At 44.3% G+C, this 14,679-nt stretch overlaps 1 protein-coding gene across 1 annotated transcript in view; it reads right to left on the bottom strand.

Moving 5' to 3' along the window:
* ahr1b (aryl hydrocarbon receptor 1b) overlaps positions 1-14,679 on the bottom strand; it is a gene marked incomplete at both ends in the record, with an annotated part of 46,835 nt that overhangs the window by 22,736 nt on the left and 9,420 nt on the right. The gene's annotated exons all lie outside the window — the stretch shown is intronic.

Below are 14,679 nucleotides of genomic sequence, written 5' to 3'. Positions count from 1 at the left end.
ATTCATCCAATACTATCCGATATGAAATGACTCTCTGAATCCACAGCTTTTATCTTGTCTAACTTGCTCACATCCTGATGTTTGTGCGGGCACCGTGACACCAGCACATCCACCATTATAGAAAACCAAACTGCTGTCTGCTGAGCAGCTCTGTTGTGGCATTCTGCCACTAGAACAGTGATTTGAGGTTGCTGTAGTTTGTTTGTTTGGTTCAGATAGAGTGACTGGAGTGAATACAGTATGTTTCACTCTCGACATCGTCCATATAGCCTCTATTCCCTGATCTCTCATTTCACATTTCAAAATGTGTCCATGAAGTGTAGCTTTGAAAGTCAACCAGTCGGAAGGGATGCTCCATCTATAAATCTATAAATAGCTCTTTTGTAGAAAGCGTTGAAATGCTAACATCTGGAATGTGCTGGACATTATTCCGCAAACATATTCGCTCCTCAGTGTGTGTGTGTGTGTGCAAATGTGTACTGGCGAAATTATGAGAAAACATCAACATTGTTGAAGTCTCTCTCTCTCTCTCTCTCTCTCTCTCTCTCTCTCTCTCTCTCTCTCTCTCTCTCTCTCTCTCTCTCTCTCTCTCTCTCTCTCGGAGAGGCGTTAACGCCACGTTAGGGTGAGATGAGGCGACAATTCCTTCAGGCGTCACTATTTTTGCACTTTTCTGCTCGCTCAGTTTGTCCCCCACCCCCACTGGCTCCCCTGTGGCCCCTCCTCCCCTCTCCGGCCTCGCCTTCCCCCGCCACCCCACCCCACCCCACCCCTGCTTCTGACTTGCTCATTGGCTGGTGCCCCCAGCTGGTCTCATCCTAATGGGATTCTCCTTTTCCCAGCGTGACATAACTTATTTTTTTTTTAGAGAGAGAGAGCGAGCGAGAGAGAGAGAGAGAGAGGGAGAGAGAGAGAGAGAGAGAGAGAGAGGATGCTCCATCCAGCTTGGTGCTCAAGACGTATCAGAGGATTAGCAGGCTGGTCTGGTGGGTTGAAAAAATTTCCTTGACATGATCTTGATCCAAAGAGAGTGTGCGCTAGTAAAGAGAGTGTGCACTAGTAAAGAGAGTGTGCACTAGTAAAGAGAGTGTGCACTAGTAAAGAGAGTGTGCACTAGTAAAGAGAGTGTGCACTAGTAAAGAGAGCGTGCACTAGTAAAGAGAGCGTGCACTAGTAAAGAGAGTGTGCACTAGTAAAGAGAGTGTGCGCTAGTAAAGAGAGTGTGCACTAGTAAAGAGAGTGTGCACTAGTAAAGAGAGTGTGCACTAGTAAAGAGAGCGTGCACTAGTAAATAGAGTGTGCACTAGTAAAGAGAGTGTGCACTAGTAAAGAGAGTGTGCACTAGTAAAGAGAGCGTGCACTAGTAAAGAGAGTGTGCACTAATAAAGAGAGTGTGCACTAATAAAGAGAGTGTGCACTAGTAAAGAGAGTGTGCACTAGTAAAGAGTGTGCACTAATAAAGAGAGCGTACACTAGTAAAGAGAGCGTGTACTAATAAAGAGAGTGTGCACTAGTAAAGAGAGTGTGCACTAGTAAAGAGAGCGTGCACTAGTAAAGAGAGTGTGCACTAGTAAAGAGAGTGTGCACTAGTAAAGAGAGCGTGCACTAGTAAAGAGAGCGTGCACTAGTAAAGAGAGTGTGCACTAGTAAAGAGAGTGTGCACTAGTAAAGAGAGCGTGCACTAGTAAAGAGAGTGTGCACTAATAAAGAGAGTGTGCACTAGTAAAGAGAGTGTGCACTGTTGAAGTCTCTCTCTCTCTCTCTCTCTCTCTCTCTCTCTCTCTCTCTCTCTCTCTCTCTCTCTCTCTCTCTCGGAGAGGCGTTAACGCCACGTTAGGGTGAGATGAGGCGACACTAGTAAAGAGAGCGTACACTAGTAAAGAGAGCGTGTACTAATAAAGAGAGTGTGCACTAGTAAAGAGAGTGTGCACTAGTAAAGAGAGCGTGCACTAGTAAAGAGAGTGTGCACTAGTAAAGAGAGTGTGCACTAGTAAAGAGAGCGTGCACTAGTAAAGAGAGTGTGCACTAGTAAAGAGAGTGTGCACTAGTAAAGAGAGCGTGCACTAGTAAAGAGAGTGTGCACTAATAAAGAGAGTGTGCACTAGTAAAGAGAGTGTGCACTAGTAAATGATGATGATTATGATCAACATCGGAGAAAGGTTGCTGAAATATTATCCTTGGAAAATAAACCCCACTCTAATACTACTTGTTATATAAGTAACATATAAACGCACCTATCCAAGACCTATCCAAGGTCCGCCCTATTTACTGGAACAGCAAACAGCGTTTCCATTGCATAAGAAGCTGACAGGATGTAACGATTGTTCCAGGTATTCAGTCAGTTTCACAAGTGTTGCTAAGAAAACAGGGTTATGGCTTGTGAAAATCCTTACATTCTGATTGCTAAACTTGCACAAAAAATGTGTGAATGCTTTTATTTTATATTGTTGGCAAATGACCATGGTTTAAGCAGGATAATCAACTCCTAGGTGTGCGTTAAGCGATTTTAATGCACTTCGCGGAGGCAACCACCTGGCACCGACACCTTACTTCTGGGTGTAGCCTATAACATCGGCTGTGCAAAACCAGTGTAAGAGACCAGTATAAAATACAAATAATATCTCAAAAAGGGTCTGAGGTATATTTCCCACCTTGTGGGACAATAAAGTGACTCTTGATATGTATGTAGTGTTAAAGATGTGTGAGCTGTCACAGTTTAAACGTGTGAATTTAAAGCAGGACTAAACCCCCAGATTTCTGGCAAAAGGGCATGCTGCTTGATTTGAAAAAACCTATGGTCTCCTCTTGTCTCACTATACTCTTTGGTTGTGCTCAGACAGGATTTTCTTTTACCGGAAATCGACGCCATGACAGTTTGCCCACCCCCTAAAAAAAAAGTTATATGAGAGCTACAAAATCTTTATAAATATCAACAACTAGCCAACGCTGGTGGCCTGTATGGAAACAGCGTTGCTCAAAATGGTTGAAAGTTATATCAATTTGGTCATTCAGTGGCAAACTACTTTATTGGCATTGACTCCCATGTAACGATCGTTAACGCGAGGTTATCGAAACCCAGGACAAACCCCCCACTCTGAACACGCTCTAATGTAATCACAATGGGAGATTTCTGCACGTTATTAACTTGTCCAACCTGTCCTCTAGACAGCCATGAAGTCCGTTTTTAATTTTCGTTTGGGGGGTTTTCGTGATTCATGTCAAAAGGTACAGTGCGCCATGAAAGCAGCTGGGCTGCAGCACAAACACAACATTCTCCCCCTCCCTCCTCCTGGTTGAGTGGTTCTCAATTGAGAGGATTCCAAGATTCTCTGTTGTCTCTCAACCTAATATATATGGAATTCTGGACAAAATCATATCTAGGCTACATAAAAAAAAAGAAAAATCTGATTTGCATCTGAGAAACCAAATCTCATCATATTGGGGGTCGATGGCCCCAATGTGAACTAAATTAGGGCTCCTTAGTATGAACAAGGTTGGAAATGATTTACAGCAACACAATGCCATTTCCTTCCTTTTATTTCTATTTATGATTATAGTGGCTTTTATTGATAGTATTATGTTACATCACCACATGGCCATCTTGGTAAGAAAATAACAGGCGATTATAATTAATTAACAGGTGATTAACAGGTCAAGTGACACAAACAGCCAATGAGCTGTGTGTATTGTAGCGCCATATTGGTAGGAAAATGCTTGTGACATCATGGGAATAGGCTTGGAGTTGTGAGGAGCCGGGAAAGGGTACAGGGGGAGTAGGGTAGTTACTATCTTGAAATAACCATAGTCTTTGGTTCATCGTGACGTCAGGTTGTACCACATTTTGTGCAGTTTTGAGGGCAAAAAAAAAGCAGGGTTGAACCCATAGAGGGCACTTATGCGGCTGAAAATTATACAAATGGTACAATGGTAACAGTTTGGTCTCAAATGTGGAACTTTTGACCAGAATTCTTCACACACCACCCCCAAAGTCATATGGTTAAAAGCTGAAAAAAAGTGTTTTGGGGTTTAGTCCTGCTTTAAGTACAGCCTGTAGAGTCAGAGTGAATTGTGACATCATGCACTCTAGGCTGGCTCTGTAGGGCCCATTATAAAGGTTGAAAAAAGTATAAAACTTAAACTGAGTTCTTAAAAAGTACAAAAAGATTACCGTATGTAAAAAAAAAAAAAGAATTAAAGTGATAATGTAGCTACTAAATGTGGTGACCAGTTTAAAGTTTGAATGGAGTTTCTAGCTTAAAATAGGCCTATGAAGGAGTAGTTAGAGTTTAGCAATAGCCACCAGAGTCGTGATATAGAAGAGTTGCGACATCTCCATTCACTGCAATGGACCAGTTTTTTACTCTCAAGAGTTCCAGGAAGTAAGGTTCTGGATTAAGCAGCACTGTCGAGTTGCAGCAAAATGGACAGTTTGTGTTGTACTTTGAAAGTGATTTTTTTTTTAAGAATCAAATTGTACATTATCAGCTTTATTTTAGCATTCAAAAGTAGCGCGAGACCCCTTCCTGGCTGTTCATTGGCTAATGAGTCACACATTTTGGACCTCCGCTGACGCCACTCTCTTATTAGATTGTTCTGGCAATAGCCAATCTGTTTGTTTACAAACATTCTGATTGGTCCTATTCACCTTATTCACCACGCCCACTTTTTCTCTCTTCCACGTTACACGCAATTGTATTTGTTCTTCCGGTTCAGCGCTAGCTGGCAGCCAATTTCAAAACAAAACGTCACTATAATAATGAATGAAGTTTGGCAACATTCAGAATTAAGCTACACTGCGGCCAACTTCAGTTACATGTTCATAGCGTTACTGCTGCGAGGAGCCGATGGCTGTACCCAGTCGGCATTTAACGTTAGTTACAAAAGCACATCGACAGTGTTTTCTCACTTCCAGTAGCCTAACTACAGTAGTCCGACCGGTCTCCTCGGAGACCGGTCAGCACAGCGCTGCAGTTTGGGTTTTTTTTTGCTTGAAAACAGCTTTTTGGCAAGTCTAAAAATGACTACGGTAGGCGTAATCTACTTCCGTGTCTAAAACTAGTGACTAACTACTGAATACAGACAGTTGAAAGTTTGTGATTGTGATATTTAATAGCATTATGTTTCTCAAACCAAGCATCCTAGACGATGTCATCAGCTTCTTCTGGCCGAGCAGCTATGCTATCTGTCTCTGTTGCATCAGTTAAATCAATGGGAGCAGTCGCTCGGTGAGGCGATGACAATGATGTCATGAGAAAGAGAGCAGCGGTCAAGCCCATTAATCTCTGACCCCTGTAGGAACACCATGCTGTGACCCATTATGACCCTTGGCCCTGAAGGTGATGCCTTGACATGATTGGGTGACTGGGGACTGGGTCAGGTCCTTTGTTGACTGCCAGGGGTCAACGAGGAGCGTATTTGTGGGGTGGGGCGACCGGTGTTCAGAGTGCCAAGAGCAGACACTTGATGACATATGGGCTTTGTGTGGGAGCCTGGCATGGCTTGTCCCTTCACACGGGACAGGGCTTTGGTTGGACACCCCTGACCTTATTCCCATATCCCCATCTTGGAAACCACTTTGAGTGGATTATCAAACACCCTGCTTATCTCTTATGGACAATGCAGGAACATAATCCATCATATTTGTGAGGAGATGGGGTAGGAAAAGCGTTATGCCATCATATCATCTTTACCTTGTGATATTGCTTGTGAGGCAATGTTTCATGAGATATCTGAAGCGCTGATACTCTTCCTTGGTTTTAATTAATTGGAAGACCGATATAATCCTCTTGAGGTTTTGTACTCTATTGCTGTGTTCAGCCGGGTTGCCAGAATAAAATGTCGGAATTGTAAGTTTCTGACATGTAGAATATGAACATTTCTGAAGTAAATTATTTTGCTTCAAGAAATGTTCATATTCTACATAAAGGGGTAGTTTAGGCCAACCTTTTCTCTCTCCCTCTCTCTCTCTCTCTCTCTCTTTTTTTTTTTTACACATATTAAAGGTTCAATCCAGGAGTAAAGTAAAAAAAAAAAATTTCTTTTTTGTGGAAGATCACTGAAGTAAAATGATAATTTGTGATTTGTTCATGTCAGCTTGTATCATCTTGGCTGATTCAGCTGGTTTGGTAGATTGGCTATTGTTTGTGTCTCTGTGACTGTCGGCTCCTCTTGTTTGTGCTTTGGGAGATAAACAGAAGAGAGTGCAGGTAGGCAGGAGCTACTGTAGCATGATCCAGCCATGAAAAGTGGGCCAACACAAAAGCTCTTGAATGGCCAGAGGAGGACAAAGCACAGATCTTGTTAGCATGGCTTCAGTGGGCAGCGGTGTACATAATGAAAAATTTACATTGCTCACAACATACATATAATAGCGCCCCGGCAATCACCCAGGGGCATTTCCAGTGCATTGAATTCAACAGCTTGGCTTTCCCAAATATGCTTATCTTAGCATAATGGAGCTCCAGAGGTAAAGGATTTGTACATCAATACTCCAAAGTCACCAAATACGATATGGGCAGGTAAGCCAGTTTTTTTTCCAGACAGTCTTTTCTATTCTAAAAACTACGTTGGCTGCTATAAAGTGAATGAGCTGTTTTTTGGCCACCAATCATTATGATTCATGCCTTGACTTAAAAATGAAAATAAGGTGCTTTTCCTACTAAGATGAGGTTGTATCTACTAAGGTTCAGGAAACTGTCCATCACCATAAGTGTGTTGCTTTAATCTTTCATCAGAGCAATATAAATCATTGATTCAGCGTCAGGCAGGCCTGTGAACGTACTCTCCAAAGCTGCAGTACTTCATGCAAAGATGCAAACTGCAAAGCTCCATGAATATTACCAATAAATCCACTGGTTGTTTGTGATCACTCAGACCCAAGAGCTTTCTCTCGCAGGGGCCCACACGCCCATTGCTAACGTGTCAGCACCAGGATTTGACTGAGCAGACCTGACAAACAAGCAGTGACCCTGAAAATCAGACCATTTGTAAAAGGTCTGTGCACTCCAGCCATCTGTGGAGCATTTCTCCAGCGTGTGGTGGTGTTGGCCATGGAGGTGGTGATGATGTGGCTGGAGGAGTGTTGTGGTGGACCTGGACAAGAGAAGTGAAGCTCTCAGGGTTTCCCACAGGGTGGAGATGACCATACCAGGTAAAAGGTGGATAAAGAATGCTTGAGGAAGCAGATCATTATTACTTCTACCCCGGATCTGCTATGACATTTTTAGCCAGGTCAGCTGTGTAAAGGTGGGTAAGGGCTAAAGACAAGAATGTTTACGGTGTCACAGTGACCTAAATTTGGAAACAAACCTACTTCATCAGACTATTCACTTTCACTTCTAATCTTAATGTACTGACCTGAACCTACACCACAACAACAACAACACAACCACAACCATTTTGAAATATCTGTCTTTTTCTAGCCAGTGTGTTATACATTCAACCATTATTTCTGGTGCACAGTCAAGTCTGATTCTCCAATGACGGAGGCAGGATTGGTTGTTAACACAGCAAATAGATTCCGCGTTCGAATAAGGTGGCCCTTCTGTGCGGAGTTTGCATGTTCTCCCCATGTTTGCATGAACTTCCTGCCTAACCTTGGAGACTTGTCCGGTGTGTTATTCTTTCTTTGTCCCGCCTTGGCGTTTGGGACAGATTATAGTAGATGAAATGAATTCTCCAATGGACATCCATGATTGCAAAGCCTCTATTGGACCTTAACAGAACCAAGTGGAGTTGTTGAATCAAAAGCAGTCTAGCTGCATAGACACCTCCAGAAGACAAAATTAGTTGAGTTCGCCCCCCCCCCCCCCCCCCCTCCCCCATACACACGCATGCATGAACACACACATGCACGCACGGGCGCGCACGCACACACACACACACACACACACACACACACACACACACACACACACACACACACGTAAAGCGCTTTGGGTGCCTTTAAAAGCCCTATATAAATCCAATTAATTAATTAATTGATTAATTAAACCCTTCCTCCTGGGACTCTGACCCGGAGGCCAGCTTGGCTGGGCTGCAAGCCTCCATCATGGAGCCACCACTGGCATAAGGCTTACTGACGCCGCTCCACAGAGAGCCCGGCTACAGGGTATGTTGAGGATTTATTCTCACAGCAAACTTGATCCCAAAACATGTTGTGCACTGCAAATATTTGTCAAATTTTAAATTTGTGCCATCATGCTATTTACAAGAGGATTAGCGGTGATGTTTGTCAATATCAATTTCCTGCCCATCCTCCATGTGTTCCTGGCATCCTACCACGGCCTCGTTAAAGGGCGCTATGTACAGTACACTTGGTAACAACAACACACACAAGACCCTGCCAAGAGAGACTTCAAAACACACACAAGACCCAGCCAAGAGAGACTTCAAAACACACACACTTTGCAACCAGTCACAAAGGAGATTTTGGATCAAATGTTGCTGTTGTTGCAGCCAAATTAAATTGCTGTTAAAATGAACACCAGTTGAGATTTCTCTTGCCATCTTTTCAGAGTTGTGCAGGTTCTGATTAGAAACTGCATTTTAGGGGGCACGGTGGTGCAGTGGTAAGCGCTGTCGCCTCACAGCTCGAAGGTCCTCGATTCCCACCTGGGATGCTGTGAACGCTGAAGGAATGCGTGCCCGTCCGCATGTCCTCGAGTGCCCACCGCCCGGGTGGGGTCGTCAAAAGGGCCTTTCTGTGTGGAGTTTGCATGTTCTCCCCGTGCCTCCCGGGGGTTTCCTTCATATAGGAACCCCTTCACCAAAACATGCAATATACTGGTTGCTAATGTGGTTCCTCCTCTGGTCGTTAAGGGCGCCTGTTTGGAGGGAGGGGAACTGGTTGGAATAGCGTGAACCTCCCACGTGCTATGTCCTACCAGTGAAGCTTCCCCTGTCAGGTGAAAAGAAGCGGCTGGCTAACTGCCCATGTCTCGGAGGAAGCATGGAGCCAGTTTCGGCTCTCCCCAGATCGGCAGAGGGTGGAGTAGCAACCAGGATAAATAAATTAAATTAGCACTAATGGGGGATAAAAATGGGATTAAAAATCGCGAAACAAAAATATATAAAAAAACACACTCAAAAAACTGCATTTCAGCTAGTGACGATTTCAGCTAAAAACAGGGTGTAACTGACATATTTTCAAGTCAACTTGGCATCACAGGGCTTGTGGAGACTTGCATTATGCCAGGTGAGCAGTATGGAAGCACTTTATGTATTCTTTCTGTTGTTTTGTATGTTTTTGCTCTTGGCCCCCATCATACTCAGCAGACAGCTCTCTGTGCCTGCCGCAGCTGGAGTGCAGTTCTCCTATCTCGGTGGGCGATGCGTCCAGAGTGCTTTACCCAGTGCACTGACTGTATGAGAGTACCTCATAGGACCCCACTTCAAACAAACTGAACTATCCCTTTAAAATAACCTTGCATTTTCATGAATTTACATAAATTCACCCCTTGATTCATGCAAACTTAATTAAAATTTAAATTAATTAAGGAAGTTAGGCTATTAATGGAGGCGATTCCATAGAGACCTCCTTAGGGGAGAATTGAGGTATTTTTTAACATGGAGCCTATTTTCATATTTTTTTTATGTATAACTAAAATGTGAACAGATTTTTTTTAAATTGGTGCAGTAATGACCAAGATCGCTTCAGTTGGCTGTCACTAGTGCAGCGACCAGGACTCATACCCCACCGGCTTCCCACCCGCAGACACGGCCAATTGTGTCTGTAGGAATGTCACAGTCTGACCAAGCCGGAAGTACCGCTGCCGGGAATTGAACCGAGTAGGTGAGTGCTTTTACTTCTACACTACCCAGATGCCTCAAACATTCACTTTCTTGAATAATATGGCCAATTCTACTTAGCCTATTGAAGTCTTTTTTTCTTCTTCTTTTTTTTGCATGAGAAGGATTATGTTGAGGGCCACAGGGTTGCATTTTGGGGGGAAATTAATGGTGCATTCCTTTATAACTGGGAACTGGTAAGCTTACGGTTCAAAGGTCATGAGCTGGGACAGTGATGTCACCAGAGCTGGTATTTCCCATTCCACACTCGTAGGAGCCTCTGCCTCAGCAGCCCTGACCTCAAAGATCCAAGATGGCTGCTCCGCGCAACAACAGTAGTTATAATCGTAGTAAATGCTGTTTATTAGCACTTCTGTCTTGTGTGTGTCTCATTAAATCAGCTGTACACACAGCACTGCCTAACTTCTATCTGGGTGGACATGTTGCTGCAGTGTTTGTATGCGCAAAATGCCGCGAAATGCCTTGTTATCAACCGTTTTTGCTAACAATGGCTAGCCTGGCTAGCAACTGGTTCTGACCGGATCTGACCAAGAGCTGACTCATTTAAACGGATGTGACACAATTCAACAGTGAACTTCCCAGCTCCAGTTTTCTGCAAATGGAACGCTAACAAAACGGATGTGACGTCATTTAGCCTCCACATCCCAGCTATTTTGCGATAAAGGAACAGGCCATAAAAGCTCTTGAGGAGATCTATTTAGTAGTGTAAGTATGCTATCTCTTTATTGGATGAGAATTATCATTATCATAAGGTAGTTGATCGAAGTTAAGTCCCCTTTTTTTGTTTTGGCTTTCATTTATATGTCTCCTGTAGTGATTTTTTTTAAATAATAAGTTATAGCCAATGTTTACCTTTTGAATGAGTAAGAATAAAATATCAGCAGAGTAACAGTACTTCTACTTGAGTGGGATACTTTGGTTGTCACCCCTGACACAGAGACACAACAGCTTAAAGACAGAGAGCCAATGAGCGAGTCAGCACGTACACATGTGTGCACGTACACATGTGTGCACGTACACATGCGTGCACGACACGTACACATGCGTGCACGTACACATGCGTGCACGTACACATGCATATGTGCGAGTGTGTTTGTGTGTTCATTATTCTACCAGTGTGTGAATGGCCTTCTTTCTGACTGGCAGCGAGTAAATATAGAACATTTCAACTCCCTCGCCCTCTGCACACTGCAGCAAATGAACACGCGATGCACACACCCCCGCAACCATTGACATACACATGGATGCACGCAACACACACACACACACGCACATGCAAGCACACCCGCACGCGCATACACACACACACACCCACACACACACACACACACACACACACACACACACACACACACACACACACACACACACACAGGCTGAACATGAACACGCGGTCACTAATGCAGGGGGGAAAGCACGCACCCTATGCTGCCTTCGTGTCTCCCGAGGTTTCGCGATCACATGGTCGCATATTTGCTTATGAGAGGCTATCCAGAGGGTCGGTGCTAGAATGAATCGACCAGAGGGACAGCTCTGCCTCTGATTGGCTTGGCCTGATATTCTAGCCTAACCGTAACCAATCATGACTCTCAAAACCCAACCCCGATCCATTCTACTGTAGCACCGACCTATCCAGAGGGGCGGGGAGGTGGCAAGGACATGATGGGATTTGGGGGCGTGGTCATTACCGATTAGCAGGTTTCCCCCTTTGGTGGCCCACATTCCACAAAGTGCCCCCCCCCCCCACCTCTCCCCCCATGGGCGAGCTGGGGGATGGGGCCTTGGCTTAGCCTGGGAGTGGGTGAGGGGGAGAGGGGAACGATGGAGGGAGAGAGGGAGGGAGGCTCAGCATAAAGGGATGACCCACTGCTGATCATCTAGCCCAGATAGCTCCGCCTTTCATCTGCACGCGGATGACCTCTACAGGAAGGAGGGGGAGGGGAAGGGGGAGAAAGCCCCGTCCATCCCCGAAACCGGAGCGGCGTCGGTGCATATCATGACGCGTCACAAGACTTCCACGGCGACTTATGTAACGACTCAGCAGTGACAGCGGTACGGTTTCTCAGGATACAATGACAGACATTCAGTTGCATGCCGTTTCTTATTACGTGTCATGGCGGCAATGTATAGGGAAATTAATTTCATTAAAACCGGGCTGTTCTCCCAATTCGAGCCTCCCGTTACATAAGGAGCGGTTGGAGGGGTTCAGAGATGCTGGTTTTTGTCAGATGGCATGCATACAGCATGTTCAGCAGATGTAAATAAATTAATTTGATTTGATGACTGTGAATTCAGGCCTCTTCGCCTCTTTCGCCGAGAGCGTTTCCACTGCTTTGAAACAGTAGAGCAATGTTTGGTTTTGGAGGATTAAACGCAGGCTGGTATGTCAGTGTGCTATTAAAACGTACTGGGCACAAACAAAGCTACATCCTATTAGGAGAATAGTGTTTTACATAATTCATTTTCTATAACCACGGCCTGATCCGCTGAGAGTTGCATAACGTGTGTGCTGTGCACGTCCATGTTTGCCATCTATCTATTTATGGGAGACATTTTAAGCGGGTGGCTTTTACAATGGATATAATGGTTCACCTTATGGAAACTTGTGAAAAATTAATTCCCACTCTACCCGCCATGTCATTTGTTGTTCCTCATGGCTTGTAGCATGGCAAGTAGAAATACAAGTTGATGATAGGCCATTATTACATTGCATTGCATTACATTACCATTCAATGAAAAGTGTAACGTTCACTGTCGATATCAGAATCAGAATCACTTTTATTGCCACAGTATGCAAGTTACATATGAGGAATTTGTCTTAGTGTCTGTATGCAGTGTAGCGGTCAGATCAATATACAGAGATAAGAAGTAGGAAAGCTAGCTAAAGACAATCACAACATTGCAAGTGCAATCAAATCGAGTAAATATATACAATATGTACATGAGTGGAGGAGTGAAATGTAATGTAATGTAATGAGTGTTCCGCGGATATGAAATATGAATTTGCGTTGAATTTACATGATGAGAGTTAAATAGGTAGTGAATTTACATGAATTTACAGTTAAATATGAGTTTACATTGAATGTACATGGAATTTACAGTCCCAGCAATATACTGTACCCGTTTGTGACCCTGTTATTTCTACCTGCGTATTCCTGCTTTAGGTCGACACATTGGCCAACATCAAAGCGCAGTGAAATGAATGCAGAGCAGAGGGATTATTCATCCTGATCCTCCATCTACTCTGTATTTACAGTACAGTTCAAAGGGCCACATTTCACCGCAGCAGCAACAACAAGCACTCCCCCATGATATCATAGCTGGATTAACCGCCCGTTCATCTCCCATCCTTTACAGGTTGCACCGCAATCCACACAACACAACTCTCTTTGTTAGCAGACGCTCTCAACCAAATCACGTCCATTTGAGATGTCATTTAGAGAGAGTGAGGCAATAACACACAACCGCCATCACGTGACAGTTAGCTCTGATGCAAGCAGCGCCTTTACAGAAAACACAAATCAGAGGCAGATGCTGTTTCAGCCCCAAAACTCAGAAGTAACCAACAGCTTCCCCTGACAAAACATCACATGACTCCATTGAGTCATTGTGTACCTACGGACCTAAGGAGGGTTCAGCAGTTGCAAGTTGCAACATGTCCCACAATAGATTACATTACATTACGTCATTTAGCATTAGCACGCTAATTTATCGCTTTTATCCTAAGCGACTTACAAATAGTAGCACATTTTGTCAAGTAGTGAAATCAACTGTGCAACACAGTCTACATCAACCAAGACCTTACGCAGCAATACTTGAAGGAATAAGTAGGCTAGCATTAGTTTGTAAGGTTTTTATTTTATTTTGGTTATAGAAGGATGGTTAGTTCGAGAAGGGTCCAGGTGTAGCACGAACAGGTGTTTTTAGAGAAGGGTCCAGGTGTAGCACGAACAGGTGTTTTTTTTGTCTCCACCGAAAGATGGGCAGTGATTGGCCATCTGAGAATGGATAGACGGCTTCTCAGGCCTCAAGGCTGTTGTTTGCAATTCCTCCTCTCTTGGGGGAATCAAGCCTCCTGCCGGTTCCTGGCAATGCCAACTCTTCCAAGAAATGCAGCACTGCTCTTATAGACTTAGCGGTGTCATTCAGGACCTTGTCTGGCCTCGCTCCAAAAAGACATGAGAAGAAAGTGGACCGACCCTCACGCTGGAGGACCACCTGAACTGTAGAGATCTCATAGTTATTCTCACGCTGGAGGACCACCTGAACTGTAGAGATCTCATAGTTATTCTCATGCTGGAGGACCACCTGAACTGTAGAGATCTCATAGTTATTTTCACGGTGGAGGACCACCTGAACTGTACAGGTCTAATAGTTATTTTCACGGTGGAGGACCACCTGAACTGTACAGGTCTAATAGTTATTTTCACGGTGGAGGACCACCTGAACTGTACAGGTATAATAGTTATTTTCACGGTGGAGGACCACCTGAACTGTACAGGTCTAATAGTTATTTTCACGGTGGAGGACCACCTGAACTGTACAGGTCTAATAGTTATTCGGTTTTGCCAAATTTCCTTAATGACTTCTAAGCCGATAGAAAAATATGGTGAAGACAATCGCTGTCCAGCTACTTTCCAAGGTGGATGGAAAGGCTGAAATGTGGGGAGTGTGTCGGGGCCGGGAAACATAAAGCAAGTGAATCTTGTCTTTAGATATTAGTGTGAGGGCAGCTAGCACAGCGGGGAGGCCCATTTAGAGAGGAGGAGCAGGAAACACTGGAAACCACAGCCAGATCTGATGTGTGCTGTGGGTACGACCGCGGCCATTTTCGGCATTTCTTGGTATTGGGAACACACACGCACGCAC

Source organism: Poromitra crassiceps (assembly GCF_964638095.1).
Source record: "Poromitra crassiceps genome assembly, chromosome: 8".
Taxonomy (NCBI): domain Eukaryota; kingdom Metazoa; phylum Chordata; class Actinopteri; order Beryciformes; family Melamphaidae; genus Poromitra; species Poromitra crassiceps.
The sequence above is the reverse complement of the archived record's forward strand: the minus strand, read 5'-3'. Positions and strand labels throughout refer to the sequence as shown.